The sequence below is a fragment of the Labrus mixtus genome, chromosome 22, assembly GCF_963584025.1.
Source record: "Labrus mixtus chromosome 22, fLabMix1.1, whole genome shotgun sequence".
In the NCBI taxonomy this organism is placed as follows: domain Eukaryota; kingdom Metazoa; phylum Chordata; class Actinopteri; order Labriformes; family Labridae; genus Labrus; species Labrus mixtus.
This window is the reverse complement of record NC_083633.1, coordinates 13,623,486-13,648,394: the sequence shown is the minus strand read 5'-3', so window position 1 is coordinate 13,648,394 and position 24,909 is coordinate 13,623,486. Positions and strand designations below refer to the sequence as shown.

Below are 24,909 nucleotides of genomic sequence, written 5' to 3'. Positions count from 1 at the left end.
TAAAAATGTTTAAAAGCTATCGGATTCACTTAAACACTATGACTCAAACGGGATTAGGTGATTACGGTTGGGTAAGAAGTAGCATAATTACACATAATCCTTTGTATTCAAAAAACAGGTTTTTGCACATTTATCTTAGTTCATCTGGGTTTGGGGGGGAAGGAGGTGGATATGACAGGTTCTAGCAACAACAGTTAGGACAACTGCCTTACAGGTAAACAGAACAATGAAGCCCTGACACAGAATGATGACAAAGATTTCGACTAAAAACTAAAAGTGAGGAAAGTTTAAGTTTATTGGACTCCAGATGTTCAAAGTGACAAGATAGAAAGGTCAGTGAAGCTTCAAATAAAAAGGAGATATCAAAAGAATGTCTTGCTCCAGCTTCAAGAAGGTCACTCAATGCTGTATTCATTAGCTTGAGCAAGGAGATGTAGAGGACAGCCACATGCATGAAAGGACATAAGCTGGTCATACTCAAAAACTGTAATAGCTGTTGTGGCTACATTTGTCTGATGAAGAGATCACACCTTAAACATCACAAAGTATCAGTGGACATTTTTGTAAAAAAAAAAAAAAAAAAAAATTAAAAAATGTAAATGATTATTAATATTTTCCATTGGATCTCTGGCCCTTTTGTGATTTCTGCACCACTGGGAATGCTTTCAGTAGCTGCTGTGGTTGACATGATGACAGCTGGCAAAGTTCAAGTTGTGGATTACTACTGTGGTACTTTTAAGGGTATCATGTCAGTGCTTCAGGCTGTGCACCTCTCTGTGCGTCTTTTTGGAAGATTAGTTGCATCTCTTGTAACCTCATGCTTGTCAACTCACGGGTGAATATAGGAAGTGGAAGCTTAAGTTATATCAATGGTTATTTAGTGTTATTTATTTGGATGTAGGGAATTGGGTTGTGAGAAGGAGAAGTCGTGGGAGCCACATGCAGTAAATCAGCAAAGGATTTGGAAAAAAAGTAAGCCAAAACAAGTCAGTGAGAGAAAGACGGGGACAAAGTGACATAGACAAAGAAAAAGAAAACATGCAGACAGAGATGTGTGTCCCAGATCAGTATTTGTTCTGGAGTGGTGAAGCCCCCCCTATCTCCTCCCAAACCTCCACCCAACCCCCTCCCCTGCTGAGCTTTGGCACTGATCAGAGGAATAAGCATCACTCTGCATCGCAGCCTCACACTGGGATCCGGAGCAAAACAGTGTGTCCCTGCACTCACCCAGCCTAATCACATTCACAAATGTACACTCTATCTCTCTCTTTCTATCACTCTCTCTCTCACACACACACACATACACTTACTTGACACTTCTGCATAAAATATAAACAAACACAGCAAGCATACAGAGCAGGAATGCCCCCTAAACACATTGTATTGTGGCACCAAAACATTATGCCCCTTACTACAGCATGGGCTATAACCAAATTAAACTTGAGCTAAGTACACTGAGGCTATTTCAGTTTGTTTGGGGCTGGGAGGTACTACTTCTACTATGCAGGCATGCAGCTCAGGAGAAGTTGTGGCTAAGAGGGAACAAAAGCATAAAGAGTCTGCTGCCTGCAGGAATGAAAGAATTAGCAGGGGGACTGGGCACAGGAGGATTCATTTTTACTATTCTGACAGCCTGGGCACAAACACTTTCTCTCTCTCTCTGTCTCTCTCTCTCTCTCACAAATCCAATTATATATTACTTGAGAGTATAAACAAGAATCCAAGTCTGCATATGAATGCAGACCCATTTAAGCACTGAAACAAATGCTCTCAGGCTAGGCTTACACACAAATATGCAAACAGCCCTAAATAGTAAGGATAAACATGCACGTGCAGTCGGTAAAACAATGAATATCCATGTATGCATTTAATAGGTCAGCACCCTTGGGTTCAAAATTATAATTTGCTTTATCTTGCAATCGTAATTATTTGTCTCGGTTAAACGTAACAAAGTCATGCAATTATGCGTCATTCCTTAAGATGCAATCATTGAAAAGGAGAATTATGATGCATCATTAACACACGAAACGCTTTGAACAGACAGAGAAAACTTAAATAACGATAGAGTGATCAGGTCTAACACGCCTTTCAGGCTAAGCTAACCCCTGCTGATGTACAAAACAGATGGCACACACATCTCTCTCAGGAAGACAGCAGCAGCAGCAGAGAAAAAGAAGGACAGAGACGGTAGAGGGAGAAGGCGGGTGTTCTTGGTTACATCAAGACGTGGATTAGCAGCATGGATTACTGTCACCAGATACCCTGTCTAGATCAGGGTTAGGAGGTCTAATCCACCACAGAGCTGTTGATATTATAAAGCAAGCCTGAGGATTGTACTGTCAACAGACTACAAATGACATGAATGACAGAAAACAGTCTGAGAGATGTTTTAGATGTTACAATCAGACCAGTGTTTACTAGAATACAAGTGCTACAAATAATACATTATGTAAAAGTATGAACTCAAGTATTCAGTGTGAACAATTTTCACCTATATTTTGAAGGGAAACTCCTTGTGCTCAGTCTGCAAAAGAAAAACAGTTCATGACAGAAAGATTTTGATAATCATGACTGATGCTCTGCAGTTTAACAGAGGGATGTTTTAAGCCTTGCTTTTACTAACTAGGGATTGGACTGCAAATGTACAGGTGTTTTATTTGGTTTTCAACAGATTTTGGTTCATTGTTACATGTTACAGGAGTTTTCAAATTTGAGAAACACATCCACTAAACATATTAATGATGTTTTGAACCTTCATGATTGAATTTGAAGGATTGTTTTGTACAATGAGAGGAGTCATCTCAATTTCAGAGATTTTAAAGTAGCCAGAATTAAAATGTGAATGTTAAGGCACTCAGTTGGCAAGAAATTCAGTGCTTCCTGAAAATGCTGCTTTTGGGTGAACTTCAACAACAGTGTTTTTGACTTGGCCAGCTGCCATATTAACACAGGCCATGGTGCTTTATCTGTGTTTTGTCTGTGTTTGAACACTGTCCTTGTTCCTCAACAAGCGGACACCATAAGAGAGGATTCCTGGGCAGAATCAGGTCTAATCTTTGTGGAATTACTAGAATATTACATCATTTTCTTTTCTGGGTAAAGAGAATTGGCTAGTGACTCAATGTGTTTGATAAATTATGTGGATATCCACAAACTCCAATTATACCAGTTGGAGTTAGGCATGGATAAGGGGCATAAATTCAGGAAAGCATGTGCAGGGTAAGTGTGTCACACAATTTCTGTGGCACACATTAATTTGCTTTCTTGCTGTCGATCTGTCTGTTTCGGTTTTTACTCTCAAAGATTGAGTGAGTGCATTTCAAAGAAGAGGTCTAGGCAAAGATCCAACTGAAGAACCCCACTGGATTTTAGAGAAATAGCTGACATCTGCCCATCCCCTTTTCCTCGCTCAATCTCTTTCATTTTATGCCACTACTCCTCTTTCACCCTTTCACATCTGAGGCTTACTAATCCTTCTTAGTAGACAGGGTTCAAACACTCTTGTTTTCCAAAAGCACACTTGGAGTCAGACCCCTTCAGTGTATTTTCTGAACAGAAATAATGATCTGTGCATTGTGTCCTTGGTTACAATATCACTCGTAGCGTCACTGTACTGCAAAGAGAGAGGAGAATGACAGAGTCCTTGAGGGAGTACAACACTCAAACAGTCCTTGGTTTTCAAGTAAGGTCACTCAAACACACTGACATACACATAGACACACTACACACTCCCTCTTGGCTCAGGCTGGGCCTTTGTGCAGTTGGTGCTGATGCAGGCTGAGATTGGTGGAGTATGTTATCGTCAGTGCGGCTCAAGAGGCTCTAATGTCATTAGGAAGACTGTTGAAGAGCCCACTGGCCTGCCGTCAGCGCTTCCATTTGATTGGGTTAGACTGCGGCTGACTTCCTGCATGGGAGGGGCCTCTGTGTTTGAGACAGACCATACATTGGTGTAACAGTTCCAAATTTGACAAGTGATGCTACAACCATAAATTTGGCTGATGGAGTGTTTTCAAAAAGAGTGGAGCAAAGCTTTAATATTTCTGTTGAATCTGTGTCTAACAAGAAGCACATATGTAGATTCTGGTTTAACAAAGAAGGCTTCCTCTCGATCGTCTGAACTGCCCACTTGTTAAAGCCATGTTGTGCCACAGAAGCTCAGTATTACTCAAAAAGGGAGAAATATTTTGCTGTAATTACTATAAATGCAGCCAAGAATCTTTCTTAAATGGTGTTGCTAGGCACAGTCTGACAGCTGCTTTCACAGAACAAACTCAAAGCCTCTAGCTCTCTCTTACGCTCGTCTTTCCCATTCCTATCTCTCTCCCAACTCCCTTATTCCCTGTGCTAGCAGACAGGAATGCAGGGCCTTGTAGACAAATCAGCTCTCGCTTCCATCGGCTGCCGGCTGGCACCATCTTTGGTCCCAACACGTCCTTCCTCTCTGCCGCCATCTATCCATCCTTACATCCTTGTACCTCCACCTTCCAGCTCTCCCCTAGCTCTTCTGTTACTTCATGAGAGTGAAATATCTGCCTACCCCTTCCCTCTCCTCACCCCTCTTTGCCTTCTTGGCCCTCTCCCTCTGCCTCATCTTTGGTTTCAAGTATTCTTTTTTTCCTCTTGACACAGTAATTAATTATGAGTCGTAGTTTGCTTGGAGCAGGAATGACTCGGGATGTTTTGCTGCAGAATGAGCAACACTGAAACAAGACACGCCAGGGTATTTGTGCTGCTCTGTGTGTGTATGTAGACTTGTGTGTTTTTGTTAAAGACAGAAACAGCTCAGCTGTCTGTTACCTTGAAGGCAGGATTTTGCTGTGCTGCTCAACTATCATCATGGAAGGGCTTGTATTTATATGGATAATGCCTGACTATTAGCCTACATCTACATAGCCATATAACTGTCAAACGTTACTGCTCATAGGTTCATCAGTGTCTACATCTATGTAGGCTGATAAGGACCCATGTCAATGTGTACATTTAGCTCAATACATAATATTGATGTAATACTCCAATAAAATGGGTTATAAAAATAGAATTCCTGAAGAGACAGTATCTTATACAAAAATCTTGTGCAAATATAAAATATGCATATAAAGTTTGTAATGCCTTTGTTCATTGCCCTCAAATATCCAGAACCAGATGGATACAAATTTGACTTGCAGGACAACAGACACATCTTTCAACCCTTACAACTTTTTACACAGACATAGAAAACTGCAAGTATTTCCACAAATTCTTCCAACAGTTTTGACCTCTGAAGTATTAATCTCCCTGCAGTCAGGCTCACAGAGTCTTGGTAAGACATGATTTCCGGCAAAGGTGACATCCTTAAACCTCTTCTTTCACATTAGCTTTTTCGCTCTTCCCTGTCACTCCTCTCTGGCTCAGCAATATCCAAGTATGTCAGTGCCACTGAAGCAAGTCATGAATCAGGAATTAGAACACTTAATTTTCCACACATCGCACACTTTGGGCCCTGTTCATACTAAATGCAGGTTATGTAAGACTGTGCAGAGGAGGTTATGTGAACAGGGGTTACGAATTGATGGAAATAGAAAGAGTAGTCTGAGAAGAAGAGGCTGTATAATCAATGTGGGACATAAAGCTCTATTATGTGTTCCCCTAGCATTTCCTCCTTTTTGGTATTGTCCCTCAAAAACCCAAAAGAGTTAATGCACCGCTACAGTAGAACGAAAAACCACAACTGCAGATTAGCAAAAGGCTGCCAAGTAAGGTGGTGAACGAGAGGGAAAAGAGTGAACTGTAACTTCAAAGACCAAAGTTTGACTAAAGGGTCATCACTTTTTTCAAAGTTATGTACAATCCAAAGTGGTTCAGGGGATTTGGATGGAATCACGCAAAAGTAAGTGATCAGGAGGGAGATGGCATTTTGAAGTGTCATAGCAGTCAAAGCAGCAGCTTTAATGAACTGCTATCATATTGACTTTGTTCCATTTAATTGTTCAGGTAGGTTTACTATTTCAAGCCTGCACAATACTAGCTCACTCCAACTGGAACCCATCATGCTATTAAGTTTTTACTGTCATTAATTAAACCTGTCATTTTCCTGATTTGACGTGCCAAAATGTGCTGGGAAAAAATCACAACAGTAGGACATGCAGATACAAAAAACCCTCACAGGCAAATACTGTTTGCAGTTACCCAACTCAGAGTCTAAGGGAAGGAGGGGTTAGATAGCTGTCGTCCAGGTTGAAACAAGCCTGGTGCCTTGAGGAGAGAAAAGACATGCAAATTTAAACCATAAACATTTGAGTACCCTCAGATCTTAACCACTGGAATAATAGAAATGTGCAAATCAAATGTGTAAGGCTTGTTATGGTGCCACAAAGAAAGTACACAGGAAGCCACAGGACTGTCAAATGTCCAACAAACATCTGTGTCAGTCTTGCACAACACATTGCTGTTGTGTAGCGTACACTGTATCAACTTGTATGAGTCACACACAGTTTTTCCAAGTAATCCTTGCTGCCATCAACATCCGCTGTTACTTAATCAATCATTTTATTTTCAGACATAAATACATTGACCAGAGAGTCTGAATGTTGTTTTTCCCTACAGATTACAGTTTGTTTGATGCCATATAAATAGTGAAAAAAATCCTCTCATCATGCCAACAAACTGCTTCTTACCCATCACCTAAATGAAGTTTTCTGAATGAATCACTGTAAACAGGATCAGACCTACCCCATTTCAGAGGTTTTGTCATGACATACCAAAAGATTTATTTTCACACTTCTTTTTCCTTACGTCTTTTAAATCAATATTCATCTGTCACTCCATGTAAATCCTTTTTCAGTGTTTCTGCTGCTTTCCCTGTCTTTCTCTCTTACTTGTGCTGAACAGAGCTAAAGCAGACTTGACTTCTGAGATTAACTTCTAAGACATGAAAGCCAGATCATTTAGGAGGCTTTGTGCTGATTAGAATAAAATGTTTGCTGCTTTAATTCTTCTCTGACTGTTTCATGCATTTTTATATCCAATGAGTATGTCATATGTATCAGTCTGTCAAGTTGCACTTAATATATTAAGTGTTTGAGTGTGTAACCAGTTGTGTGGAAATGTGTGTATGTGCACTGTGCAGAGAGCAGAACAAAGAAAATAAACAATTGAACAAAACAGTCCTATTAATCCATCCCCTCTTATCCCATTTCATCTCACACTCACACACACACACACACACACACACACACACACACACACACACACACACACACACACACACACACACACACACACACACACACACACACACACACACACACACACACACACACACACACAATAGAAAATCACCATGCACATCTGTGCGCCTCATCAGTGCAGCAGCTGATTTGGTTTGCGAATGGATTATAGCTTCTTCTTTTAATCCACGGTGGTGATGAAGAAGAGTCTTAAAGATCTCAGCTCCTGGTTTAGGGCGCACAGCTGGAATGAGGTCAGCTGTTCGGCCCTTTTAAATTGTTATTTTTCTTTGTTTTTAAATGATGTTTTAGTGCCTACTAAGTTCAGCAAACTATATTCTAATTCATCCAACCAAAACAAAGTAACTATGAAATTCAGAGAGAACATTCAAGTCATTTTTCATATCTTGAATCATATTCAACTTAAACAAAGATATACAGGATATAATGTTTTCTCGTGGTGATCCCCTTGATAGTCAAGGGGTTGGGAGAAAATCAACATACATGTATGTACCCACATACAAAAATGACGTTGAATATAACTACAGCACAAAACTACTGCCTCACAAATAATCACTAAGTTGAATTAACACATTTTTGACAGACTTAAACATAACTTAGTAAACTGGTGTCAGTGTACTCTGTTGTGTTTACATCAATTAAAATCTCTCTCTTTTAGTTCAGCCACATTGCCACAGTTAAGCAAGGTTGCCTTACACATCTGCCTTGCTCTTGACTTCAGCTACCTCAAATAGAAAGAAAAAAGAAAAATTCCCTTCCAATTCTCATTTTAAAAGAGTATATGTCATTTTGCCATCCTGTTCCGATGCCAATCCAGGGTAAATTACCTGAGAATATTCCATGTGGGATAGATGGAGAATGTGGGAAAAGCTAGTGAAGACAGAATGTCTACACCTGCAGAGACTTGCCACCCTGCAGTAATGGTCTCAGAAAAGTGAAAAATGAACAGTTTGACAGGATGTGTCAAAAGTGCCCTTCCAACCACACAAAGTTTCATTTTAAACATATTCAGCAAATGGTGCAGTATAATAACTCCGGCTTGAGGAAGAGCAGAGACAAGGAGAGGAGAGGATACAGCTGGCAAATGAAATGAGCAGAATTGGAGACGACATGTAGCCGTTGCCTTAACGGTGAAAGCAACAATAAAAAAGGTTTGGTATTTAAAGCTTACAAGGTTAAATAACAATAAAGTAATAACCAAAATAAATTATGACCGTCAAATAATATAATACAAAGAAGAATCTAAACACTCATTTAGGTGAACATGTGAAAAAACACATTTGTCATTTTATATATCAATATTTTTTAACTTAGAGTGTTTAAGTTCAATAAATGCATGCAAGGCAGATGTTAGGGGAAATTAGTTATGTTACAAGACAATCAAATGTATGAGTATGTACATGTGGGTCTAAGGCTAGTGCCAGTCTATTCAGCCATAAATCTACACCACAAGCTTAATTGTCAGCGTCATACTTGGTGTGTGATGTCTTGAAGCACAGAGGCAGCTGAGAAGAGGAGGGATGAGAGGTCTTGTGGGACGATGGCCATGATTAAATGATTCACAGACTCACAAACCCACTCTGTCATCATTCTGGAAGACGCCAGAGAATCATTCACACTTAGTAGTACATACAGAACATGCGCACACAGATTACAAACCAAAGGCAGTCCACAAGCATCATAAAATACATCCTGCTACAGGATCTCTTTTGCCTATAACATACTGCCCACAAGAAGTTTTCAACTTTATGTCGTAAAAAGGGGGAACATACGGACTGCACATGAAATACTTTGATAGTGTTGCAAAACATCTAACTTCTTTTTAGGGTTACTGGCTCTAGCTGTTGGGCATTCTGGACGGGGTATAGCCCAGTTTTTAGACAATACAAGAAGACGAAACAGAGCATCAACAGGTGTAGTAGTTGTGCCAACATAAAGAGCTCAGCTTAAGAGCGTTGCCAACTCTGATGCTTTAACAAATCGCATTCAGATGTGACATTAACTTTGATTTATGAATATTTTTCTAAAGCAGCAGCCATGACTCTGTTGGAGTTCATTATTGACAGCCAACATTTATAATTTTGGCAAACATTTATAGGTGGAATTTGCTTGCAAATGCTGACCCATTAGAGCTTACAATGTTTAATAACTGTTACAAAAAAAACATACATGAAAATCAGCAGGAAACACACTTGAAGCCTATATATTAACTTAAAGGTGGGTAAACATAGTTTATGCCAAGTAATAACCTCCGCTGTTGAAAAATCGGTCCATTTAGATCTGATGATGGATAAGCGTTTTTCACAATAAGGCAGGTAGCTGATTTAATAAACAGGTAGACGCGGTGTAGCGGTTTGCCCCCCTCACACACACACACACACACACACACTGTCTCCCCAGAAAATTTCCCCCTGCATTTAACTCCATCCCTCAAAGCCTATGGCATAAACACATCAGACAAGCTTTCTAGCGAGCCGTTCACAGTTGCAAGTGAGAGGATGCAAATTGTTATCCAGCGTTTTACCCCCACCTCCTCTCTCTTCCTCCCCTGCTTTCGTCTCTCCACAGCTGGTCATGGCCGTTTTTTTATACTTTGATTTTCTGCAGGCTTTACCTCATCACATTGCTTTTCCCAGAGACATGGAGGAAAACCTCTTACACACCAACTTAAACATGAACAAACAAGCGCACACAACATAACTATCTGGTTGCCAGATTAGCCGGTGGGCCCAAAACAAGCTAATCAAAGCTGAGCTGGAAGGACTGCCATGACGATGCAGAACGAAGGGACACAAAGAAAGGGGAGGGAGAGATGAAAACTCTGTCAGAACTTGTGCATTCTCCACAGTTACATTGGTTGACTCAGAGAGAGGGAAGGGATAGCCCTTTTGTGAGCCAACAGCGAGAAAAAAGTCAGAGGGAGGATGCTTGATGGAGTACAACAAAGTGGCTCACCTTTCCACTTCTAGTCTGTCATCTGAGGATTTGAGTAGTGCTGCTGTCTACAGAAACTCCCAGTGCTCTGTGTGGGAGGTGGCAGAAGGAGATTTGCAGTCAGTACAGAGAGGTTTGGTTATAACACCCAATTACTTTGTCCATATAGCTAGAACTAGACACAATGTTGGTGCAAAGACTTGATTTTCATCAAATGGACCATTAATGCCGAAATGTGTCATTGATTAATCAAAGCAACTGTAAACCCTTTCATCATTTTCAGATTTAAGAGCCCACATAATCACATAAATAATGGCTAATACATCAACATTGAGAACTGTCTAAAGTTCTTGTCCTAAGGTCCTCTGAAACAAGATAGAAATAAACTGCTGAGCACAATCTAAAACACACTCCATCACTCTTATAGTGATGATAATCAGTGCTGAGAATGACAACAAGGTGCTTTTCTCTCACTGCCCATTAAATGTTAATGGTGAAACTGAGTCCATTACATTTCAATTTGATTGAATAAGCTTTATTGGCATTTACTGTCATATAAAAGGTCAAAACTCCATCATAGTACCAACCCCTCATGTCGCTTTAGTGCCTCCTGCTATTTTTCAAGCAAAGCACAGCATAGAGGACAGTTGCAGTGCAGGGGTTCTCAGTTGACAAATCATGTTGCCATAGGAACACTGTTAGTTGCGTAGGTGGCAGGTAAGGATGCTGTGTGTCACTATAGTGGGAAGCTTTAATAGGTACTCCCTGCACTGAGCAGAAATGCAAGCTTTACCTTAAAGGAAGTGAGCTTCACAGTTTCAGGGGGGGGGGGGGGCAGGAAAAGGTGGAGTGATGCAGGGAGGGTATTACAGTAAAGCATATCCTCCCCCTACTCCTCTGGCTAAAGCGCAACAGGGGGTCCTGTCTGAGCCTGCTGTTTCACAATTACTGTGGTAACACTGCATACTGATGCCCCCTGACACTGCTGACACTCAGAGCGTACAGGAAGAGAGAGGGAGGGGGGGGGGGGGACAAAAATAGAGAGGAACAGAGATTGTGTTGTGGCTACAAATGTGGTGAGACATATCATTAACTTTAAATCCCCAGGTCATCCCAACAGAGGATCCCTCCTGTGAGGAAACAATATAATGCAGCAAAATGATAGTAATCAAACACAGTAATCACATTCCCAGTGTATTTTACTATCAACACAACTCAATAGGGCCATTCCTACAGTGGTCTGAAAACATCTGTCAATCACACCTGCCATAAGGTTCAGTAAGGATAAAGCATATTAAATGAAAGCAATGAAACAGACGTGGAAGTTTTTCTAACTTTTTTTTTTACAGCAAAACCTGTAAACACGTTATCTAGACAATATGGAGCTCAGCTATGTTATACTACCTGTTGTGTCTATCAACCAGTGGACGTTAACATTTACTACAACACTTTGACGGCACTGCAGGCATTTATGTTCACTACTTAACCTTGACCTCACAGTTTTAATAATGTAGTACACAACATTAGAATAACAAGTTTAAGCAAAACAATAAAACATATTGAAAGAATGGAGTGCCAAAGGTTGAAGACATGTCTGCCTTTAAAGGGTGCCTCTGGGATAAATTACATGCCATAACAAACATGGCTGTAGTTCATATGTTGGTTGTACATTACATGACAAATATTGAGAGCGCTGAGGTATGTCTGATATGGATTAATAAAATGTGCGAGCACGCATGCATGCATACTTAAACATGCGTGCCCCTGCTTCTTTGGAAGAAAACAGCATTATGGGCCTAATCCTTGTGTGGACTCAAGGCGCCGGCATGAAAAGGAAATGAGAGAGAGCGAGAGGGGGGGGGAAAATGCCCTTAGACCGTCTGCAATTTTCTCATCATTTCATGCATCTGAAACAAAACTAATTTAGTGCTTGTCATGCTCGGCTTGGCACACACAAACAGTATGCACAGCGTGTCACCTGCTGCTGCATCAAAGAGATCCATTTATATATATCAGACTTCATATGAATCATGGAGACTTCGGAGAAATGCTTAACATGGTCTTATCTAAAGGAGCAGTCTGGTAAGCCCACTGATATGTTGGTGCCTTTCCACGTCTCCCTGATCCCCATCTAAGACATCAGCATCCCAAGTCTCATTCTGGCTGTGTATCCTGCCTCATAGGTCATTCCAATGTCAGTACAGTCGGGTTGTTTTTACCCAACCCTAAACACGAACACACAGATAAAGTTATGTGCTTGGCAGCTTAGAGTGAAGCAGAAAGATATGGCACTAGAGAGCTGGAGGCAGAAACAGTCAGAGAGAGAGAGAAGGATTGAGAGAAAAGATGAAAGGAAGCATGAGAGAAGGCCGGAGGGAGAAAATAAAATTGGTGCGACTGCGATATAGTAGCGTGTACATGTATTGGGCCCCATTATAAAGGCACGTGACAGCTTAATAGGACTCTAGTTGCCAAGAGGGAAAAAAAGGACGTCCTGGAAACAGCAAGATATGTGTGCACACACACCTATCTCCTCTGCAGGAGTCACACATATGCTGAGTAAACTATTCTGAGGAGAATAAAGCTCCTCATTAAATTGGACACTGTGACAAGTATTGATTCCCCCAATACAATTCACAACCCCTATTGTTTGGAGATCCTCACTTCAGATCTCTGCTGTCATTGCTGCAGCAAACATCATGCAACTCTGGGTTGCATTACCAATGAGTTAATTACTTACTCGTGAGCCATTACTGTCCTAATGTAGCATAGAATCCTCCCCCAAATTAGAATTTAGATGACAACCATCAAGCCGTCCGTTACTGATACCATCTCTCTAATAACATGTCAACCGAAACAAAATAGTTTTTTTTTCTTTTAAGTTCACCACACACCAAGTTCAAATCCTGTCTCCAAGGTCAAGTCCATATGAACAAGATAACAAATACAGGAGTTTACAGTGGTAAGTAAAGGTCTAAGAGAACTGTAAGGGAATGGCTTTTATATAAAGAAAGGATTTTGGTAAACTAAGCTGATAAAAAAGTGACTTTCCAGACAAACCAAAACTCTTCATATATATAACAGGCAGCTAAGAAAGAATACGAGCGGCAAACATTATACATGTTGTTTTATATAAGCCCTGCAGCAACTGTTGAAAAATCATTTGTCTACTGAGAGAAAATATTGGAGGCAGATTATGTTGGGAAGAACAGTTGGTGACACGGAAATACAATTTACAATCTTCTCTGTGGTGTTTGGTGGCATGGGAGAGCAGGAGGGGATCTAATTGGACACTAGCCTGCGTCTGGTAGTCCTGTCACAGCCCAGAGGGGTTTAAGTGTGTGTGTGTGTGTATATTTGTGTGTGTGTCTGTTAGTGAGAGAGAGAGAGAGACATCAAGGAAGAAAGCGAGCAGCAGAAAGAGCATGAGAACAAACAGAGGGCTCCATTCAGGTCCGCGACCCACAGACACATCATTCAGTTTGACATGCCGATACATCTCTGTGACCAGAGGATTCGTATTGGGCCTCGCCAAGCAAGTCAGTCACAGATGCATCATTCACACACATTCACACACACACAGACACACTTCTGCTGAGTCTTGCCTACACTTCGACCAGGCATTTATATCAATATGGAGATTCTCAATTCATTCTCATTCATAGTTTTCCCCCTTGACGTGAATTTATTGCAAAGATTTTCAATGGAGCTCATTCTTGCAAGTGCACAGCCCCCAAATTGTAATGAATGTCTTTCCTACCAAGGTTGGAGTCAGAGTTTATCCATTAGCAAGCCATAATATTGACAGGGCCGTGCTCTGCAGGTCCAAACTGCAGCCTTGTAGCCGTAACATTGGCCGACAGACAAGGGGTAGTATGTCAATGTGAGGTGCTTACAGGCCGATAAAGGCTGCTGTTCCAATTCCTATAGGCAGGACTTGATGGACAGCACACAGAGAGGAAAGGAGAGAGGGAGAGTGACGGAGTAGTGCCAAGTGCTCTTACTGCCTTTAAGAGTTTTAAACTGAGCTGGAATTTGGTGAAAGGACAAGGAGGCAAGACACAGATAAGATGGGATTATCAGACTGCTCAAATTTATTTCCTTTGACAGAAGCAGAATACACACACAGTTCTACACACCACAAACACATCCTCTAAGGGGAAATGCAGACTAAATGCAATATCAGGATGAGTTGAGAAACACATATTGAAAAACAGACTCACACAATCAAACTAGCCTAGAAGCCTCAGTCACATTGACACAGACAAGAAGAGAAGCTTCATCATGCTCATCATACAACTGTGTGGGTGAGCTCGCCTTAAACTCACATTTAAAAACATCAAACTGTTGAAAAATAACAATGAGTGCAACAATCAACCAACAGTATCAGATATTTGATTATGAAGTTTGTTTTAAGCTGTCACATAAGGAACCAGAACAGCATCTGAGATACCTAAATGAAAATAAAACATGTAATCTAATAATAACCCAGGGATTGTATATACCTTCCCAATGCAAAAACATATGTTTATACTTTATGAATTATTCTATAGACTCTTCAATAACTGAAAGTAAAACAAGTTGTCCTTGAAAAAAGCATTGCCCATAAACAAACCACTCATAATGCTATTGTGCCATCTTATCAATTAAAGAGGATTTTAAAATCATCCTATTGTATCAATCTATCCACTGCACCAGCCTGTGAAACCACACTGCCCCTCATGGTTTTTCCAGGATATAGCCTCATCCCTGCAGCCACACTCTGTTGCGTGTGCACCAAACACCACTAAGCCTTTAATTAGGGTTTTTTGGACAAAAAGAACACACAACTTGAAGTTTGTGATCACAGAGCTTTCTGTATGATATATGTCCAGCAACAATGCTTTGGTGTACATGGAGCTGTAATATTTTCAGGGACAAAACTGAATTGATGCATTGAGTGGGGAGTGCAGGTGTGAAGAGGGAGGGAGAAACCGGCAGCGGGGCTCAGAGTACTCAGTGTGACTGCTGTATAGGGATCTGCATTTTGCATAGGCTTGAGCAGCTGCCTCATGTGCAAGTGGTGGGGGCTAGGGGGCACGATGCTTCAGGGAGACAAAGTCCAAAGTCACATTAGGAATCAGGGACCTACATCACACTACATGGTTGAGACACCAGTTCTACAGAAGAGCCTGCACTGATACTTCCCCTCCTTAAATTTCAAGAAATCCGCTCCAGCTCCAACAAACCCTCCCATTGAAGTGGAGATAACACTGATGCCAGGAAATGACACAGATACACTGAGCTAAACTGTGTGAGTAATTCCATGTACAATTAGAATGTGGACAAAAACTCAGTTAAAAACTCCAAACAGAGCACATACATCATTTTAAGACAGTGTTAACTGTAACAAAGTCTTAAACATTCAGCCTCAAGGAAAAAATACTCATCTTTGCTCATCATCACATCCCTTGGCTTACTCTACCGGGCACAGCTCCAACACAACGCGAAACAGGGAGCAATGATGATGATCTAAGTGGATGTTGTCTATAGAATTCCTCGAAATTGTCTCACTTAATCGAAGTCGAAGCAGTGTATTTAAACTGTAATTTGGCAGAGGATTAAAAAGGTGGCTGCTGAGTAAATTATTTACATTTTCTCTTTTTAGAACATTTAATATCTGAAAACAACATTAACCAGAACAAAATCTAACATTGTTCTCTCATACTGTAGCCTATTAAAAGCAAATATGCTTCAAATAATATTTTACTATTATGACAACAAAGTTATTTTATAGTAAACACAGTATGTGATTCTGTAAAATACTATAATAAAACCATAGGTAATAATATATAACGTATGATAAAAGTCATATTAAGGTAGTCAAAGCTGCTGCTCCATAAGTCACTGTCGATAGCCTTCAGTCAAGTTCAAAAGCTTTGATAGACACTGGTGTATCACAGCAATGCTTGAAGCCACATGGAGAGAAATGTGCCTCCGATGTTTAATTTTTCATCACACGTTACGAATAACAACGCATAGTCGACAGGACTGCTCTTGTGTAAGTGTGTGGCTGCATTCTGAGTTCTAAAAAATGTAATCCTCAAAGTATCATGCTTGACCGGTTCCAGCCCGGTTGTATAAAATCTTTCCAACGTGGATTCTTACTGATGCAAGCAATGCTTCAAACTACATGAATCCAAAGAACTTATCTAAAAAAAAAAAAAACACGCCATGTTCTTCAGTGTAACACAAAGTGTTATTCAGAAAGTCACGGGCTTACAGTCGCTAACCATTCTGATAAAATGAGGAGTAGCCTAGTAAAACAAATGTGATAGTTTGGTCTATTTCCATGATTTAAAGGAGAGCCACGGGAGAAATCCCAAATGCAGTCCAGTAGTCTACACGCCTCTAAACGCTAGTCCTACACACAGAGTTCATCCCCGATGCACTGCGTAAATCTGACGCGGAGTCCCCTGATACATCTCACAGTTTTTAACCTTCAGAGTTTTACGCTTCGAGATGAGCAAGCACTGTTTGGGCATGCAGCTCTCTCGGGCTTATAGTGAATGAAGGACATGAATGATAAGACACGCCGAACGACCGAAATCCAAGGTCCTAAGTGGGGAGATAATATGCCATTAACATTTCTGAACATCTCCATGGGGTTAGTTTACGATCCAAATGGGCAGGTTCGGCATGAAATCCGCCCGATCACGGGAGTGCGCAAGCAGGCATGGCGCAGCCAGAACAGGTGCAACACGCCTCCGTCACCTGGCTGCTGCAGTGGCTTCCCTTACACCTCAAACCTGTCTATAATGGCACCAAGCTACTCTAAAAACAGTCCGCGTTGTGGGATCTAACACTGTGACAAGCCTCTCTCCTTACCTGTAATCTTTGCAGATATCACTTCACAGCCGCATCGACACTGCGGATAAGAGGCACGTCCAGAGCAATCCCCAACTCCGTGTACTCCCCTCCAAAAATGGGAAATGCTTAGAATAATGTTATATCCTGATCAAAGGGCTTGTCCACTTTAAATCCCCAGTAGAGGTGTAGTTAGAAGGCGATTCCTGCACGTGAAGAAGAAATAGCAGCAGACTTCCAGCAGCATCCCCGATCAGCAGGACCCTTCCACACCGCTCTGAGCGCTCTGACACCCGGGAGCTAAACCTTCCATTCCCGGCGAGGACGCACTTGGTATGCCGCTGGAAAAGCCGCTGCGCCGTATGAGATACCGCAGGAGGCAGTGCTTGTGTGCGTGTGTGTGCGTGTAAATGTGTGTGTGTGAGCGTGTAGAAAAGCGTGTGTGAAGAGATGTGACTCAGTGCGGTGCTCCTGCTCGACTGAGGTGCTAAGGGTGCTGCAGCGGAGTGCGAGAGGGAGAGAGGCAGCAGGGGAGGGACGGGGGAGAGAGAGAAGCGCGCTGCCTCGGAGTTTGCAGCTTCGCGGAGAATCTTGAAGCTCGGGAGGGACAGAGAAGAAGGCGCTTTGCCCGTTTTAAAAAAAGACTCTGTTTTTGACCGAAAAGCTACAGAAACACCTCGTGTCTGGAGGGGGCTGAGTTTTGGTTACATTATTAAATCTCATGCCAAAAAATCACAAGCACAGCAAATCATGATTCAATTTCCTTAAACACATGTTCATCGACAAGTTGAGCTTCAATGCAGTTGCATGTTGATCTCCAGTGTCATTGTTAAAACAATCACCTTTATTAGGCATACTTTAATCAAATCTTTAAAAAGTTAGATTTTCAGGTTTTACTGCCCCACCCTTTGATTGTTTTTTTTTACCTATACGAAACAATATGATAGCGATAGGAGATTAAATAGAGTTTATGCTTTGTAAAAACATGGGTTTATTCAAGGCAACGCATCAACCCCGCTGCGAATGGGATTTAGCAATGCCAAAGGGGAATTTTACACAAATAAGCAACAATACGGTGGTGAAATGATCAGATCATCGGATTTGAATCTAATCGCAGGATCGTTTAAAAAGATAGAGATTAGGGAAACACTGCCGCATAATTACGACACTTGCATAGTTGTAGGAGATTAAAATCTGCATTTTTGTTCTTTGATGATCTTTTAATATGCTCCAGGAGTTTATCCTCCCCCCATACATTTTTAGCAATTAATATTCTAAAAGGCCTAATTATGTAATGGTGTCTTTAAAGAAATAAGCAGTGTGGGGGTGCAGGAATAATGCACTCTCATAAATAGACTATTAAGCCTACTCATTCTCATCATCTGAGCATAATTCAAAAACCAATCTATAATCATGGCTAAACATCATGCACAATACTGAAGTTTTCTTTATTTCTATCTCATGGTTACTTTCAAATAAGATCCTCTTGGCATGTAGTATTAGGCTACTGTTTCAAAAAGTCAGTGACTGAAAGAGGGTTTAGGGATTAAAGGGGGGGGGGGGGACACCAACTGAAAATGAAAACTTTATTACATTATGAGCACGCGTCTTCTGACCGTTTATCCAACCTATCTGAACCCAAGAGGAGAGGAGAGGAGAGGAGAGGAGATGAGGGGAGAGGAGAGGAGAGGGCTGAGTCTTTCGGGGAGGAATCGGTGCTTGCTGCAGCATCCTCTCCCTCCCTCCTTCTCTCCCTCTCACTTCCACAGGGGTTCCTCGCTATGAAACACTGCATCAGAGCCCCACCTACAGGCCAAAGAAACTTTACAGCCACTGACAAATACAAACCGAGGCAAAGTGCTTCACTGTCTAGCCCTGCAGGGCCCATAGACTTTTTACGACCTGAGTTTAAAATTACTTTTTTTTCTTGCAGTGTTATTTAAACCTCTCCCACAAACCAACATCAACTACAAATGTTGCACACCATTAGCACAACAAAACAGAAAAGTCAAAATACTCCATAGCCTACATCAACAATATCGTGCAGCAAACACTATTCATGCCAGTGAAACATGATGACATTATAATAACAGTAGTAGTTAAGAGGTACAGGACGGTCAAAAGGAAGCAGGACAGAATGTCAAACACTTTGTATCTTGGTGTTGCCATAGCCTACTGCCAGTAGTAAAGCTACAGGTTCTTTAGAGGTTAACAGGACCAAATAAAAATAAATTGACCTTTTAACATAAGGAGGCGAACATTTAAAGCAAAATAACCAAAACTTTCAACAAAGCAATATTTTTTGCTTGCTTTGAGCATCCGTGAGACCATGGCGCTGCTAACATTAATGAATATTTGAAAGACTTACTTAGCTTGAGTAATGTCCACAGCTGTCCAAAAAGTATAAAATTCAGTCGAACATTAAAATGCATCCATAAGGCATACACCAATTCAGACCTCAAGCGTTACGCTAGAAAATAATGTTAAAACAATATAATAGTTAAAAGACTTAAAACAACAAACTAACGACAGCTCGAGCTCACGTGACTGTAATCACGTCCAGCTGTGCATCCTTTTTGCTTCAACGTCATACTCGTATCTGCTCGCTGCGTTAAAAAAAACTCACATTGTGGAGTTATCGCAACAGTAGATAAAATTACATTATCGCTTGAATATAGCGGAACAGTCAGTTTGTAAATGTAGGGAAGGTATTTTTTAAAGCCACCTTTAGTTTTCAATTGTTTTTTGTATCCTTGGGAACCCTTTGACCACAACACGTATTTAAATAAAGTTATGTCTGTTAGAAAGGCTTAGCTAAAAGATGAGAGGGCTGGATAAACATTCATTTTATTTTAATTTAAAAATGAATGAATGAAAGGGCTACACTTAATACCTCTTAAATATTAATACAAAAGTTGTTGTCGGTTTCCATTTTGTAAAAACTAATGACAGAATTATAAATCTATTTCAGTTTAAAGGTCCAGTGTCACTTATGAGGAACACCGACCCTGTGTAAATCAATTCAAACAATAAATCAACAATAGCTGGGTTCCTAGGGGTTGTGGCTATTTACCAAAAATCTCTTTGACAGCTCATTGATTTCTGCATTTCAGATCAGTGTTCATTTATTATACTTTGGTCCGAGTGACAGACTATCTCTCGGAGTCATTTGAAGGTTGAAAATAGATAGATATGAACAACCCTATTGGCTTTATTTAATTATTCAATGCAAGTGTGGTGCTAAATCAACAGTCTGTGGATCTCAATATCAGATAGCTTTCAAAGCGCAGCAAATCAATAGCGCTGCAATCTACAGTGACAATAGTCGTTGCATGAGAGGTCAGGATCGCATGACCTCATGAAATTAATGTGAAGGTTACTGGTCCTCTTGTAGATCAAACATGCTTGGACCAAAGGATAATAGGTCTCTATAATTATGTTTTATCATTGGAGTTCCATATCTGTGTTCTGCACAAGCATAAATTAATTCCAAGGACGCACAGGTTTGTCTTTTAAACCTACACAATCGCTTTACTCAATATTCACTTTGTGTCTATGTGGACCAGATAAGTAGACAATATTCATGTGTGTCAGACATTGTATTCAAAACAAATATTTAAATGTCCATCACTAAGATTGATGGGAAAATAACTTGCAATGTAATAGTTGTGCCAGTTAATGTCATTCAAGACCAAGTCATCTGGTGTGACGATGTCTATATAATGAAAAATGAAGGTTTATAGATGATGCTAATTCTAACACAATTTTATCAGCAGATGGAGAGTCCAAGTTGTCAGTAGATGTTAGAATGTCAATTGTTTTAGACCATTTTTAAGATGTCTATTCCATGTTGGCATACAATTTGAAGGTCAAAAGTTCTTTCTTGTTTTTAAAAAGAGAATTTTTGGCAAAACAATTTGACCAACACACATCCGTTAGTAGCTGTTTTGGAGCCTCTATTAGTTTTACATGGTCTTCTTTTGCACACAAGGGTTGTCAAGTTTTTGTTGTTCTGATTTCAGTTTTTCTGAGTATTTCTATCCAGAAAGCAACGTTTAAAAGTTCCTTTATGTATGTATTCATAATCTTTAGGGAATAGGGTTTTAACAAAATAAAATGTGTTAACGTATAGGCTAAATATGAAGATTTTACGAATAGTAAAATACATTTTGTCCTATTTTGTGAAAGCCTGTGTGTCTGTGGGGGCAGAGGAGAATGCTGGACCGGTGCTTGGCTCTTTATTAAAATGCACTGACCAATCTGACTTCCCCATTTGTCTTGCAAATGAGATGATGACTTATGGAGGCAACATGAATAGCTTTGATGAAGCCTCCTTTTTAATGCAGTCAAGTGGGTCGGAGGGAGGTGCGCTTGTGTATCTGTGTGTCTGTGTGGATCCTGTTGCCAGCTGGCACGGTGTGATTTCAGCAGCTCGCCTCATCTTCCCCAATCCTGTGTGTGTGTCGTGTGTGTGGCTGTGCATAAGCTAGCATTGCTTCCTTATGAACTAACTCGGTGAACCCCTTTAAACACAGCTGTACGTTGTTTATCTAAAGCCTGTGGGGACGCAGGGATCACCCCACAGTGGGTATAATGCTCCTGGGGGTCTTCCCCTTTTCGCCAACACACACAGGGTTTATTTCTCCACACACACACACACACACACACACACACACTGTATCACCAACATTATAGACATTCATCACACATCTGTCACTGTATATCCCTCAATTCTAGCAAGCTGCTAAATCACGCATACAAAGCGTGCATATATTCGTTTATGGTCAATTTACAAGTCATTTCTATCCAGGGGATGATAAAATTTATGAGCTGCCATTGGTGACGCCGGATTTAGTGTGTCCATCTTCATAAAAGTGCCTGCCCATTCCTTCCACTCTCTCAAAGCCTCCTGGTTTAAATCACGCTGAAACACTGGATATGTCAGCCTCATCCATGATATCTCATTTTCCTAGAAATCTATTAGTGTGTTGCAGAGCTAATGAAGTTTTATGCGCTGTGTGGACGCAATGAATGACACTCTGATATCCCATTGATTTGGATTGTAAATAGGTTTTCAATTTTGTGTCCGTTTTTTGAGCTAGTGCATAGTAAATTATATTGAAGCTGACATTTCTGTATGGCCTGTCAGTGTATGTGGGGATGGACGGGCGTGTTGAATATGTCAGTCAGTCATGTAATTAGTTAGTTTGCATATTGATGACTTACTGCAGTTTGTGTAAATGTATGTCTCAGTTTTTATTCCGTCATGTCCTGTGTGTGTTTATTCAGCCATGTATCATCTCCATCAGCCTCCCCATCAGGCTAGCAGCTGCCTGTCTGTCTGTCCATGTAGCCCTGTGCATGTGTGTGTGTGTGTGTGGGCCAGGTGAGTCAATGACTTGCCAGACATTTCTCCTGAGATCCAAGCTCATGTCCATGGAGATCCAGACCCAGCCACCCCCACTGTGCCTCTCTCTGTCCCCCCAGATTTAAACTCTTCCGTTGGGAAGGGCGCTGCAGATGGTCAGGGGGTGGAAACTGGGGATTTATATTACACATACAAAGAGCCACATCCAGCAACAACAAAGTGCTAGAATGAAATCCTGCTCTCAGTTCCTCTGCTAACATCCCTCCCCTCTATAGCATACGAGTATCCCTTTACATCCAGAGCCAATGTCCAGTGCCAATTCAGGAAGTAGAAAGAACAGAGTGGAGGTCGGGATGGTAGCTGGCAATCATCCACAGACCTACAATTAACATTCACCTTCAAATCAACTACATTCTTTCCCTAATCTTATCCAGATTTTAACACATTTGAATTGAACATAATCTAGGGTTTTGCAGAATCATACCTTATCAACAGCACCATTGTTCCTTCTGTCTTTTTGAAAAAAATAGGCTACTTGATGGCCAGGCGATCCTTTCACATTCAGGCACATTCTCTACCTGTGAAACATTGCAGAAAAGCAAATACAAATCCTGGGCACAATTTTAACTCTAAATTCAATTAAGATTTTCCTCCTGCTCAAAATACTTATTATGTGTGTGGGCTTTCTTTAGCATTTGGAAAAAGTGGAACAGAGTAAGAGGGAATCAATAACCAAATTTATTTTACATGAAGCTCAAAATGAACGACTAATCATGAGCAGTTCGAGCCTGCACTCTTTGTTTTACTATTTATAGTAACCAAACGTCAATCCACCAATGAGCAAGCATCTGGCAACAGTAGCATAAAAGAAACGTATTTTTAACAAGCAAAAACCTCAAGCATAAACAAACTTATTGGTGGATAACCGTCAGTGCGACCAAGGGGCTGAGAAAAGTGGGATAGAGGGAGAGACAGAAAGAGAGAGAGAGAGAATGATAGAGGCAATCAAACCAGGCAGACAGGGACATGTAGAGACAGTAACAAAAACAACAGATGATAGACTATCCTCTTTTATTACTCGCACACAAGCATACACACACACACACACCAATTGAATTCCATCGCTGTGGTTTGTGCATATAATCGACAGTATCTTTCACCAACTTGACCAGAAGCTCTTAGTGCGACATCAACTGGCACTGTTCCACTTAACACACTATCATTATTCCTCTTTCCATTTCCCTTTGGAATGAATCCATCAGCCAAATGTATGTGTGTGTGTGTGTGTGTGTGTGTGTGTGTGTGTGTGTGTGTGTGTGTGTAGGAGCTTTATTTTGAAGGTCCATGTCTCCTGCTATTCTTGTCATGTGATACTTATCTGCCCTGATTTTCTTGGCTAACTGAATCAGTATTTCTAAGGATGTTTTCTTGCATGCAAGGAGTTTATTTTTGGTCCTGTGACCCTCAGTGAAACCCTCTCCAAAAAAAAAAAGTGGATACAGCCTTCTGCGCAAACTGCAGCCTGCACACACGTGTCACTTAAAACGAGTTTGACATGTGTCTGAATACATCATGTTGGATATTCAGAGACAGGAAAGTTTCTTTAGGACATAATAGAACAAGGGGAATCACAGACCAAGATGCATGAAAGTTTGCTTCTTAAAAAACATGCATTCTGCTTACTCCATGGCATTTAATCTGGATTATGATGATACATGATTTCACCGGTTATAAAACGAGGAGGCAGGGACGGGTAGCAAAAACATCAAATTACCGCCGACTGTTATTTTCACCGTTAATTGATTGAACACGGAGGCAACACATTTACATTTTAAATTGATCATTGTCTCCCAAGTCTGACGGAAGAGCTGCAAATGGGGTGATTATGCATGCATGAATACATGTCATAAACACGCTGTGTCATTGCACTTTGCAAGAAGGTGTCGTCCGTGTAGCAATAAACAATGAGCGACAAACTCTATCGTATTCGTTTTGCACGGAGGTTTTGCTGCACTTTGTAAACAAACAAAGACTGAGGATGTTCTGGCGTGTGGACAAAACACTTCAAAAGTTGCTATATTTGACAATATGTTGCACTGAAGCTATGAATACATGAATGAGGACAAAACAGAACATCATGTTGCTATAATCTGTCAGCACTGAAGAAAAAGAACACAAACATACTATGCAGGAAAAAAAAAAAGACAGAAATTTGAGTTACAAAAGCTGTGTGGGAGCGCAGTACAATGCAGCCAACAGCACATCCAAGCCTGTTTGTTGACAATATGCAGGAGAGCATGTTTATTAAAAAGATTCTAAGGATGCCCAAAATTCTGCTTCTGTTGTTTGCATGTGCAGTCCCAGTCAGTACAGTCATGTTTATACTGATATCCTGGATCCACCCTGATCTTTTTTTAATCATTTATACTGTAGTATACTCTATGATGCTTGTGATCGTTCACTAATAAAAGAAACAGCACCAAGGACACAAACCAAAAACAGTGTAATGAATGTGTAAAAGCTGCCATGTCT

At 40.8% G+C, this 24,909-nt stretch overlaps 1 protein-coding gene across 1 annotated transcript in view; it reads right to left on the bottom strand.

Moving 5' to 3' along the window:
* plxna4 (plexin A4) overlaps window positions 1–17,572 on the bottom strand; it is a 206,490-nt gene extending 188,918 nt beyond the window's left edge. The window contains exon 1 of the mRNA XM_061030073.1: window positions 17,031–17,572. The gene's annotated coding sequence lies outside the window, so the exon portion shown is untranslated. The remainder of the gene's footprint in view (window positions 1–17,030) is intronic.
* Window positions 17,573–24,909: the final 7,337 nt, after the last annotated feature.